Here is a 12726-nt window from a genome sequence, read left to right as displayed (position 1 = left end):
TAACATTCTAAAATAAATCCCACTATTATTATTGTTTTATTCCTTACATATATGTATTGATTTCATGACTTCAGTACCTTATTGATAATGACTCCCAGAGTTCACAGTTTTAACATTATATACCTGATAATAGTAACTATCATGATTACCAAGCTCAGAAACATTCGTTTTACCATTAAGCAAGATCTGCCAATCTTTCGTCAAATTTGAAAACGATTTTGTGCATTCCTCTTTAATTTGTTTCCGACCCTAATTTTGTATCGTGTTCTAATTTGCAAAGGTTGTTGTTTATTCCAGTATCTAAATCTTTTATAGATGTGGTAAGCAACGAATGTCTCAAAACAGAGCCGTGAAGCACGTGACTTGCAACGGTTTCCAACTCTCTAGCTTCAATCCTTGGTCTAGCTTCAATCCTTGGTCTAGCTTCAATCCTTGGTCTAGCTTCAATCCTTGGTCTAGCTTCAATCCTTGGTCTAGCTTCAATCCTTGGTCTAGCTTCAATCCTTGGTCTAGCTGCAATCCTTGGTCTAGCTTCAATCCTTGGTCTAGCTTCAATCCTTGGTCTAGCTTCAATCCTTGGTCTAGCTTCAATCCTTGGTCTAGCTTCAATCCTTGTCCTGCCCCTTCCCAGTGTTATATAGTTGTAATGGCTTGGCGCTTTCACCTGATAGTCCTCCCCCCTCTCTACTGTCAGTGTAATATTATTTTAATCCAACTTAAGATAATCTTATCATTACCAAGTGTTGCATTAAACTTTTTAATATCTTTCCTGCGGTATAGTATCAAAGGTATTGTATTATTAATATAATAATAACTCCCGCTGTCAATTGCAGAAATATGCTGAAATATAAAATATGAATAAATTGTTTACATACAATCAGCCCTTAGTAAAACCACGTTATGGACACTTTAGTATTCAAATTTGTCAAGATGTAAATGAATGGGTTTTGCAATTATCCATTCAAGTAATTTTACGTCATTCTAACAACGTTTATTTCACACGCAACTTTTCCATTCTATATCAAATCTGATTCTTTGTGATCACTCTTCTCTAGCTCACTCCCGATTTCGATATTATTTATTATAGTCTCGCTGTTTGCTAGCACTGTCTCAAAAGAAATTATCCCGTGTTTGCGCTATGATATATATAAGGATGGAGTCAGTAACCAATTAAATAAAAGGTTCTCTTTCAGCTTTCCCTGTTTTCTTTATTTATTTAATTCTATTTAAATTAACGTTACATATAAAATCATTTGTTGCATAATAAGTTACATAAAAAACATGGTTAGACCTAGAGGGCCTGATATTTCTTTCCAAAGATATCAACCCTCCATTTTTTCGAAGTTTGGTGGCCAATTTATAACTCATATTAGAATATTATTATTGCCATTGAATTCTAACTAAAAGGTTCCTGTGAGTGGTTCAGTTCTTCTCTCTGACACTACATTTTAAAAAGGCCCTCACATATATTGCTACTTTACCTCCTCGTTTAATCTGTTTACCAGTTTGAAATTAATTATGTCCCTTAAATTTATATATTCTATATAAAATTCTTTGTTCTCAAAATTTATTCCTAATCCTCTTGGCACAATAATATATGATGTTTCTCTACACACACACACACACACACACACACACACCTTGGACCAAGGATAGTAGTAGCAGTAATATACAACCCTCCACCAAATGACAGAAGACCCTGTCAAGAGTACGAAAGCAACAACATGGCAGTTAACACTATAATTGAGATGGCAGCCTCTTCTGCCTGTAGAAATAGATCCCACCTGCTCATCATCGGGGACTTCAATCACGGCAGGATTGATTGGGAGAACAAGGAACCGCATGGAGGCGAGGATACGTGGAGAGCCAAACTACTGGAGGTGGCGACTAGAAACTTCTTAACCCAGCATGTCAGTGAACCCACAAGGATGAGAGGAAATGACGAACCAGCGAGACTCGACCTGGTTTTAACCCTGAACGACTCTGACATAAGAGAAATCAGTTTTGAAGACCCAGTAGGAATGAGCGACCACAGTGTAATGGTGTTTGAGTACCTGATTGAAGAAGGGTTATTGAACTCGAGGAGGGATACCGAAACCAAATTCACTACAAACGACAAGGAAGTGTGTGAGGAACTGAATAAGAAATTCCAAGAGGTCTTCACCTTAGAGCAAGGAGAAATCCCAGAGATAAGAGAGGGAATAGCTAACCAGGAACCACTGGAAGAGTTTGAGATTACCAGCGGGGAAGTAAGGAAGTGTTTACTAGAATTGGATGTGGCAAAGGATTGAAACTGAGGACGATAGTAGAAGGCTACAAGATGACCTAGACAGACTGAGTGAATGGTGCAACAAATGGCTGTTGAAGTTCAACCCGAGTAAATGCAAAGTAATGAAACTAGGTGGTGGAAATAGGAGGCCAAACACAGGATACAGAATAGGAGATGAAGTACTTAATGAAACGAACAGAGAGAAAGATCTAAGAGTTGATATCACACCAAACCTGTCTCCTGAAGCCCATATAAAAAGAATAACGTCTGCGGCATATGCGAGGCTGGCTAACATCAGAACAGCGTTCAGGAACCTGTGTAAGGAATCATTCAGAATCTTGTACACCACATATGTAAGACCAATCCTGGAGTATGCGGCCCCAGCATGGAGCCCGTACCTTGTCAAGCACAAGACGAAGCTGGAAAAAGTCCAAAGGTATGCCACTAGACTAGTCCCAGAACTAAGAGGCATGAGTTACGAGGAAAGGCTGCGGGAAATGCACCTTACGACACTGGAAGACAGAAGAGTAAGGGGAGACATGATCCCAACCTACAAAATCCTCAGAGGAATCGACTGGGTAAACAAGGATAAACTATTCAACACTGGTGGGACGCGAACGAGGGGACACAGGTGGAAACTGAGTACCCACATGAGCCACAGAGACGTTAGAAGGAACTTTTTCAGTGTCAGAGTAGTTAACGGATGGAATACACTAGGCAGTGATGTGGTGGAGGCTGACTCCATACACAGTTTTAAATGTAGATATGATAGAGCCCAGTAGGCTCAGGAATCTGTACACCAGTTGATTGACAGTTGAGAGGCGGGACCAAAGAGCCAAAGCTCAACCCCCGCAAGCACAAATAGGTGAGTACAAATAGGTGAGTACACACACACACACACACACACACACACACACACACACACACACACACAACACACAACATCATTCAGAAACCTAAGTAAGGAGGCATTTAGGGCGCTTTACACTGCCTACGTGAGGCCAGTCTTAGAGTATGTAGCCTCATCATGGAGTCCCCATCTGAAGAAGCATATAATGAAACTGGAAAAGGTTCAGAGGTTTGCAACCAGACTCGTCCCAGAGCTACGAGGGATGGGGTATGAGGAGCGCCTGAGGGAACTGTGCCTTACGACACTAGAAAGAAGAAGGGAGAGGGGGGACATGATAGGAACGTATAAGATACTCAGAGGGATTGACAGAGTGGACATAGACGAAATGTTCACACGGAATAGTAACAGAACGAGAGGACATGGATGGAAGCTTGAAACTCAGATGAGTCACAGAGATGTTAGGAAGTTTTCTTTTAGCGTGAGAGTAGTGGGGAAATGGAATGCACTTCAGGAACAGGTTGTGGAAGCAAATACTATTCATAATTTTAAAACCAGGTATGATAGGGAAATGGGACAGGAGTCATTGCTGTAAACTACCGATGCTCGAAAGGCGGGATCCAAGAGTCAATGCTCGATCCTGCAGACACAACTAGGTGAGTACACACACACACACACACACACATCCAATTAAGTTTCCACCAATGTACACACTAGGGGACACAGGTGGAAACTGAGCGCCCAAATGAGCCACAGAGATATTAGAAAGAACTTTTTTTAGTGTCAGTGGTTGACAAATGGAATGCATTAGGAGGTGATGTGGTGGAGGCTGACTCCATACACAGTTTCAAGAGTAGATATGATAGAGCCCAATAGGCTCAGGAATATTTACGCCAGTTGATTGACGGCTGAGAGGCGGGACCAAAGAGCCAAAGCTCAACCCCCGCAAGCACAATTAGGTGATTACAATTAGGTGAGTACACACACACACAGGAAAGACATGATAACTGTCAGGTTCTTTGGTCAGATTAATTTTCACTCGCCAGATTCTTCTGGGTCAAGCTGTCATTGTCCATCACCAACGCCACTCGCTCCGAGACAGAACTAACCAACTTTCTTAACTCCCTCCGCTGCTCGGTATTGTCTACCACAACGAACGAGGCCCACAGCTTTGATGAACAAGACAATGGCACATCTCTATAAAAGCGGACATCACCGTAAAACGAATGACTCATCACTTTTGAAACGAATGGCACATCTCAATGGATCTAAAGCAAGTGGATTTTTTTTTATACTTTTCAACACAGGTGAGTATAATAGGAGACGAATTTTGAGTCCAGTTAATAGGCTGAGAGCTTTTTCCTTACCATAGTTCATAGTAAACCGTAGCCACTAAGATTTCCCTGGAACACGACCCGCCAATCGGTTAACAACCATGTACCCAATTACTGCTGGGTGAACAGAGGTGAACAGAGGTGAACAGTTAAGAACTGACGCCCAGACAATCCTCCCTGGCCAGGACTCGAACCTAGAAAAATCGTTCGCGAGGCCCAGCGTGTGTTACCACTCCGCCAGCAGTTACTTCCCGCGTCACTCTCCCCCATGGGTACCCTTGACCTAATGCCCAGGAAGAAAAATTAGCTCAGCACTCTATTTAACAGATCATATCTTGAGATTGAGATCTCCAACTCAGGAAATTTTCACATAATGCTTGCAGGGACATTGTCGTCATGATTGTGGTGATGGTTATGATGGTAGTGGTGAGGATTGTTGTCATGATTGTGGTGAGAATTGTTGTCATGATTGTGGTGAGAATTGTTGTCATGATTGTGGTGAGGATTGTTGTCATGATTGTGGTGAGGATTGTTGTCATGATTGTGGTGAGGATTATTGTCATGATTGTGGTGATGGTTATGATAGTAGTGGTGATGATTGTTGTCATGATTGTGGTGAGGATTGTTGTCATGATTGTGGTGAGGATGGTTGTCATGATTGTGGTGAGGATTGTTGTCATGATTGTGGTGATGGTTATGATAGTAGTGGTGATGATTGTTGTCATGATTGTGGTGAGGATTGTTGTCATGATTGTGGTGATGGTTATGATAGTGGTGGTGGTGATTGTCGTCACGATTGTGGTGATGGTTATGATAGTGGTGGTGATGATTGTTATCATTGCAGTGATGGTTCGCACATCATAAAAGTCTTTGAAAGAGTGATAAGAAGAAGGTTCACAAAACACATGGAATCAGAGCGTCTACATAACCCTGGTGAACACGGTTTCAAATCAAGGCGCTCTTGCCTATCACAGTTGCTGGACCAATATTACATGACCTTAGATGCCATGGAAGACAAACAAATCGCTGATGTTATATACACAGATTCCGAAAACGCCTTCGACAATGTGACCATGGTGTTATTGTGCACTAAGTGCGTTCAAAAGGAATCGCCGGAAACACAGAAAGGTTGATCTACAATTTCCTAACTAACAGAGTCCAGTGAGTAATAGCCAACAAGGTAAAAATCCGGACCATGAACCGTGAAGAGCCTCGTCTCCCAGGGTATTGTGCTTGCTCCAGTACCCGCTCTCATCCTCATATCGGACATTGACAAGTGCACACACTTATCACACAACAAAATTATTATGCTGGTGGTGGTGTACGGTAAAGTACCCTATCATCCTTTACAGATGACACTAGGATTTTTAAGAGAGTAGACAACAAAGAGGACATGGCAAACCTCCAAACTTATGTAAATCAGGTCTGTCAATGGGCTACAGAAAATAATATGGCATTTAATGAACATAAGTTCTAGTTCATGTGCTATGGAGAAAAATGAAAGTAGTGTCACGTGAATCCCCTGCATTAACAGTGGAACTGCCTTTTCCCCTCACCTTCAATGCCTTTCCACTGGAAGTCTACATCTATACCAGCCCAGATGAGCTCAGCCCAGGGAAAACATGATAACCACCTACAAAATTCTGAGGGGAATTGACAGGGTGGACATAGACAAACTCTTCAGCACGGGTGGGACACGACCAAGGGGACACAGGTGGAAACTTAGTACCCAGATGAGCCACAGAGACGTTAGAAAGGATTGTTTCAGTGTCAGAGTAGTTAACGGATGGAATACATTAGGCAGTGATGTGGTGGAGGGTGACTGCATACACAGTTTCAAATGTATATATGATAGATTCCAGTAGGCTCAGGAATCTATACACCAGTTGATTGACAGTTGAGAGGCGGGACCAAAGAAGCAAAGCTCAACCTCCGCAAGCACAATTAGGTGAGTAGATGAGTCATCAGTCCTGCCACCTCTCCACCTCTCCGTACCCTCCAGGGCCTGGCACGGCCTGGTACGACTCAGAGGCAAGCCGGGCGCCTCTGATAACCCGTAGTTTGCCTCCACAAACAAGCAGTTAGCCGCCTTCAACTGGCAGTGGTGCAGCTCAACACAAAGGCACCGCCAGCCACAACGAGCAGTTTGCTAGTTGACAAGATGTCCACCTCACGTAAACACCGGATGAGTCATCACTGCTGGACTATATAAGGGGCACCGCCTCCCTGGAGAGCCTACGGGCTCACCATGGCCCGTGCTGCTTGGAACTGCTTGTTCTGGGTAGCAAATCTCTAACAACAACAACAACAAACTGGAGAGCCAGTCTCTCTCTTAGTGCTCTTGGAACACCTTGGTCTCTCTCACCCGTCGTCTGCCTTCAGCCAACGCCGTGTGCCTGATGCCGTGGTGGTATGGTAGCTGTCTTCAGTACACCAGTATATCTTCATGCTTTGTATTAGAGTTAAACTTTCATTTCCTTATTTGATTTGTTATATATTAATAGCCAAGTATTGTCATGTGTCATTTTTGTTCAGTAATATTCCAGCAAATTGTTTTAATTATTTACTTAATGATTTTCATTTGTTTCCACCTGCGACTTACACACTGCAAGGTCAATAGCAGTATTTTTTTTAGTATTTGTGTTATGGAGAGCCATACCATCTTGGTTCAGTATAGCTGCGATACCACAACCCGTCACAATATAAAAACGGAAACCACGACCAGAAAATCAAATCATGCCGTAGAACTTAAAAACAATGTAAAGGATTTGGGTGTAATCATGGCAGAAGACCTTACCTTTAAAGAACACAATAAAGTAGTCATCTCAGTTGCCAGAAAATGACACGTTGAATAACAAGAACCTTTCAAACAATAAATGCCATACCAATGATGATATTTTTTCAAGACGCCAGTGCTCTCTACAGCTCTCTACTCTCTACCTTACCATCACCACCATCGTCGAAGAGTGTAATACTACACTCTAGAGTGTAGTAGTGCACAATAATAGCCTCATTGAAAGCAGGAGAAATTTCTGACCTAGGGAGAGTGCAGAGATTCTTCACTACTAGAATCTACTCAATAAACCATCAAAATTACTGTGACCGACTCAAAAGCCTAAATCTGTATTCTCTAGAGCACAGGCGGGAGAGATGCATAATAATTTGCAACATTAGAGGAGCTGGGCCCAAATCTACACACACATAAATAACATCAGATGACACCAGGAGGCATGGCAGGATGTGCAGAATACCCCCATCCAACAGCCTGGTTGACCAGACCATAAATCAGGAGGCCTGGTCAGAGACCGGGCCGTGGGGACCTTGACCCCCGGAATCATCGCAAGGTACAGTGATGGTGATGATTGTCGTCATGATTATGGTGATGGTTATGACAGTGGTGTTGATGGTTGCTATCATGATTGTGGTGATGGGGAAGGTGTAGTGGTGATGATGATGATAATGTAGTGATGAGTCTGATAAAAGAGTAGTGGTGATATATGGCTAGTGGAGATAATAATGGTGGTGTTGATAGTGGTGATGTTTATGTGCTGGTGATGCAGGGAAATGGTCATGGTAGTGGTAGCATGTAGTGGTAGCATGTGGTATAAGTGGTAATATATATGGTTAATAACGATACACTGAAATAGTAGTCGTGGTAGCGACGACGGTGGTGGTGGCGACGATGGTAGTCGTGGTTGTGGTGATATTGGTGGTGGTGGTGACGATGGTGGTGGTGGGCTGTGGTGATATTGGTGGTGGTGACGATGGTGGTGGTGGCGTCGATGGTAGTGGTGGTTGTGGTGATATTGGTGGTGGTGACGATGGTGGTTGTGGGCTGTGGTGATATTGGTGGTGGTGACGATGGTGGTGGTGGCGTCGATGGTAGTGGTGGTTGTGGTGATATTGGTGGTGGTGACGATGGTGGTGGTGGGCTGTGGTGATATTGGTGGTGGTGACGATGGTGGTGGTGGGGGGCTGTGGTGATATTGGTGGTGGTGGTGGTGGTGGTAACGATGGTGGTGGTGGTGACGATGGTGGTGGTGGCGTCGATAATAGTGGTGGTGGCGTCGATAATAGTGGTGGTGGTGGTGACGATGGTGGTGGTGGCGTCGATGGTAGTGGTGGTTGTGGTGGTGGTGGTGTGGTGACGATGGTGGTGGTGGCGTCGATGGTAGTGGTGGTGGCGGTGGTGGTGACGATGGTGGTGGTGGCGTCGATGGTAGTGGTTGTTGTGGTGATAATGGTGGTGACGATGGTGGTGGTGGCGTCGATGGTAGTGGTTGTTGTGGTGATAATGGTGGTGACGATGGTGGTGGGGGGCTGTGGTGGTGGTGGTGACGATGGTGGTAGGGGGCTGTGGTGTTGGTGGTGGTGGTGACGATGGTGGTCGTGAGGGTGGTGGTGGTGGTGACGATGTTGGTGGGGGTTGTGGTGGTGGTGACTATGGTAGTGGGGGTTGTGGTAGTGGTGGTGACGATGGTGGTGGGGGTTGTAGTGGTGGTGGTTGTGACGATGGTGGCAAGGGTTGTGATGGTAGTGGTGGTGGTAACGATGGTGGTGGTGGTGATGATGGTGGTGTGAGTTGTGGTGGTGGTGGTGGTAGTGATGGTGGTGGTGGAGACGATGGTGGTGTGGGTTGTGGTGGTGACGATGGTGGTGGGGGTTGTGGTGGTGGTGGTGGTGGTGGTAGTAGTGATGGTGGGTGGTGGTAGTGGTAGGGATGGACCAAACAGTCATTCCCCAAAGAGTACTACATTCATTTCTCAGAGTAGTACTAACTCCTCTGTTCTAATTTTTCTCATTAATATTGCATGATCAGCAAGCATTAATATGAGGATAATTTCCTTTATTAGGTCTTTGATGAATATTAGAGAGAGGATGGGGCCTAGTACTCTATCCGGTACCTCTCTCCTCTCCGATATCTCGCCCAACCACTTGGACTGGACGGTAGAGCGACAGTCTCCCTTCATGCAAGTCGGCTTTCAATCCCCGACTGTCCGAGTGGCTGGGCACCATTCCTTCCCTCCATCCCATCCCAAATCCTTATCCTGATCCCTGCCAAGTGCTATATAGTCGTAATAGCTTGGCGCTTTCCCTGATAATTCCCTTCCCTTCTCTCTCACTGACGGTAGAGCGACGGTCTCGCTTCATGCAGGTTGGCGTTCAATCCCCTACCGTCTAAATGGTTGGGCACCATTCCTTCCTCCCCCCGTCCCATCCCAAATCCTTATCCTGGCCCCTTCCAAGTGCTATATAGTTGTAATGGCTTCGGGCTTTCGGCTGATAATTACCTTCCATTCTCTCTCTGCGATCATCGGTTTCCTGCCAGACAGGTACTCCTTCTCTCAGTCTTACACCCTTTCCAACACAACAGCCTAGTTCTCTAAATTGATTAGAAGTGACTTGTGAGTAACTGTTCCGAAGGCGCTGGCATTCAAATAAGATGTACTTTGAACAATCCTCTTTGCCAATTTTATGACTGTTATCTTTAAACAGTCAAATTAGTTGGTCATAAAGGAATTCCATTCACTCACCTTGTATGTGTGTGTATTTTGTATATGTATGTGAGTCACGGAAGGACCACAGATTATAGAGAGGGCAAATGCACTTATATATACACACACACACAAACGCAGAAATATAGCAAACCACCAGCATTACAAACACATACACCCGCAAACATTGACAAACCCAAAACCCAAAAGTACGTGAACGCACAAAAATTTGCAAACACAGTATAAAGTAACACATTTAGTTTGCATAATTTCAGTTCATGGTTGTACGAGAACCGCAGAGAAAGTTCAACAAAGGAAAAAGAGCTGCAGATGTCTGCAGGGTGACGGGGAACATGAATGTATTCAGTAGTAGACGGCCATCAGAGAGAGAACATCAGTACCCTGGTCTCGCTGGACGAGAGAACATCAGTATCCTGGTCTCGCTGGACGAGAGAACATCAGTACTCTGGTCTCGCTGGGCGAGAGAACATCAGTACCCTGGTCTCGCTGGACGAGAGAACATCAGTACCCTGGTCTCGCTGGACGAGAAAACACTAGTACCCTGGTCTCGCTGGACGAGAGGACATCAGTACCCTGGTCTCGCTGGACGAGAGAACATCAGTACCCTGGTCTCTCTGGGCGAGAGAACATCAGTACCTGGTCTCGCTGGACGAGAGAACATCAGTACCCTGGTCTCGCTGGGCGAGAGAACATCAGTACCTGGTCTCGCTGGACGAGGGAACATCAGTACCCTGGTCTCGCTGGGCGAGAGAACATCAGTTCCCTGGTCTCTCGGGGCAAAAGAACATCAGGTTCTGTTCTCGCTGAGCGAGAGAACGTCAGTACCCTCCTGGTCTCGCTGAGCGAGAGAACGTCAGTACCCTCCTGGTCTCGCTGAGCGAGAGAACGTCAGTACCCTCCTGGTCTCGCTGAGCGAGAGAACGTCAGTACCCTCCTGGTCTCGCTGAGCGAGAGAACGTCAGTACCCTCCTGGTCTCGCTGGGCGAGAGTACGTCAGTACCCTCCTGGTCTCGCTGAGCGAGAGAACGTCAGTACCCTCCTGGTCTCGCTGGGCGAGAGAACGTCAGTACCCTCCTGGTCTCGCTGAGCGAGAGAACGTCAGTACCCTCCTGGTCTCGCTGAGCGAGAGAACGTCAGTACCCTCCTGGTCTCGCTGAGCGAGAGAACGTCAGTACCCTCCTGGTCTCGCTGAGCGAGAGAACGTCAGTACCCTCCTGGTCTCGCTGAGCGAGAGAACGTCAGTACCCTCCTGGCCTCGCTGAGCGAGAGAACGTCAGTACCCTCCTGGTCTCGCTGAGCGAGAGAACGTCAGTACCCTCCTGGTCTCGCTGAGCGAGAGAACGTCAGTACCCTCCTGGTCTCGCTGAGCGAGAGAACGTCAGTACCCTCCTGGTCTCGCTGAGTGAGAGAACGTCAGTACCCTCCTGGTCTCGCTGAGCGAGAGAACGTCAGTACCCTCCTGGTCTCGCTGAGCGAGAGAACGTCAGTACCCTCCTGGTCTCGCTGAGCGAGAGAACGTCAGTACCCTCCTGGTCTCGCTGAGCGAGAGAACGTCAGTACCCTCCTGGTCTCGCTGAGCGAGAGAACGTCAGTACCCCCCTGGTCTCGCTGAGCGAGAGAACGTCAGTACCCTCCTGGTCTCGCTGGGCGAGAGAACGTCAGTACCCTCCTGGTCTCGCTGGGCGAGAGAACGTCAGTACCCTCCTGGTCTCGCTGAGCGAGAGAACGTCAGTACCCTCCTGGTCTCGCTGAGCGAGAGAACGTCAGTACCCTCCTGGTCTCGCTGAGCGAGAGAACGTCAGTACCCTCCTGGTCTCGCTGAGCGAGAGAACGTCAGTACCCTCCTGGTCTCGCTGGGCGAGAGAACGTCAGTACCCTCCTGGTCTCGCTGGGCGAGAGAACGTCAGTACCCTCCTGGTCTCGCTGGGCGAGAGAACGTCAGTACCCTCCTGGTCTCGCTGAGCGAGAGAACGTCAGTACCCTCCTGGTCTCGCTGAGCGAGAGAACGTCAGTACCCTCCTGGTCTCGCTGAGCGAGAGAACGTCAGTACCCTCCTGGTCAGGCTGAGATAGAGAACGTCAGTACCCTCCTGGTCTCGCTGAGCGAGTGAACGTCAGTACCCTCCTGGTCTCGCTGAGCGAGTGAACGTCAGTACCCTCCTGGTTTCGCTGAGCGAGAGAACGTCAGTACCCTCCTGGTCTCGCTGAGCGAGTGAACGTCAGTACCCTCCTGGTCTCGCTGAGCGAGTGAACGTCAGTACCCTCCTGGTCTCGCTGGGCGAGTGAACGTCAGTACCCTCCTGGTTTCGCTGAGCGAGAGAACGTCAGTACCCTCCTGGTCTCGCTGAGCGAGTGAACGTCAGTACCCTCCTGGTCTCGCTGAGCGAGTGAACGTCAGTACCCTCCTGGTTTCGCTGAGCGAGAGAACGTGAGTACCCTCCTGGTCTCGCTGTAGGTGGATGGCAATTTTTTGTTTGTATTTGGTTTGCAACTCTGGTGTGTGTCTCTGCACTGTGTTTGATAATGTTTCAAAGGTCTGTCAGGCTTTTCTCCACGGTGCTTACCTTTCTTCTCTTCTTCTTCTGATGCCTGTACCCGCACACGTGAATTTGATTGTTGCCGCCGAAGGCAGCTAGTTTATTGTGCACCCCATACCCATCCTGTGAGCCGTGGCGCAAAAAATATTTCAGAGGGCATACAAGGTCTTTATCAGACCTCATTTTAGATTATTACATGAACAATTTCATCTATCCTTCACACC

The sequence above is a fragment of the Procambarus clarkii genome, chromosome 39 (assembly GCF_040958095.1).
Source record: "Procambarus clarkii isolate CNS0578487 chromosome 39, FALCON_Pclarkii_2.0, whole genome shotgun sequence".
NCBI lineage: Eukaryota > Metazoa > Arthropoda > Malacostraca > Decapoda > Cambaridae > Procambarus > Procambarus clarkii.
The sequence above is the reverse complement of the archived record's forward strand: the minus strand, read 5'-3'. Positions refer to the sequence as shown.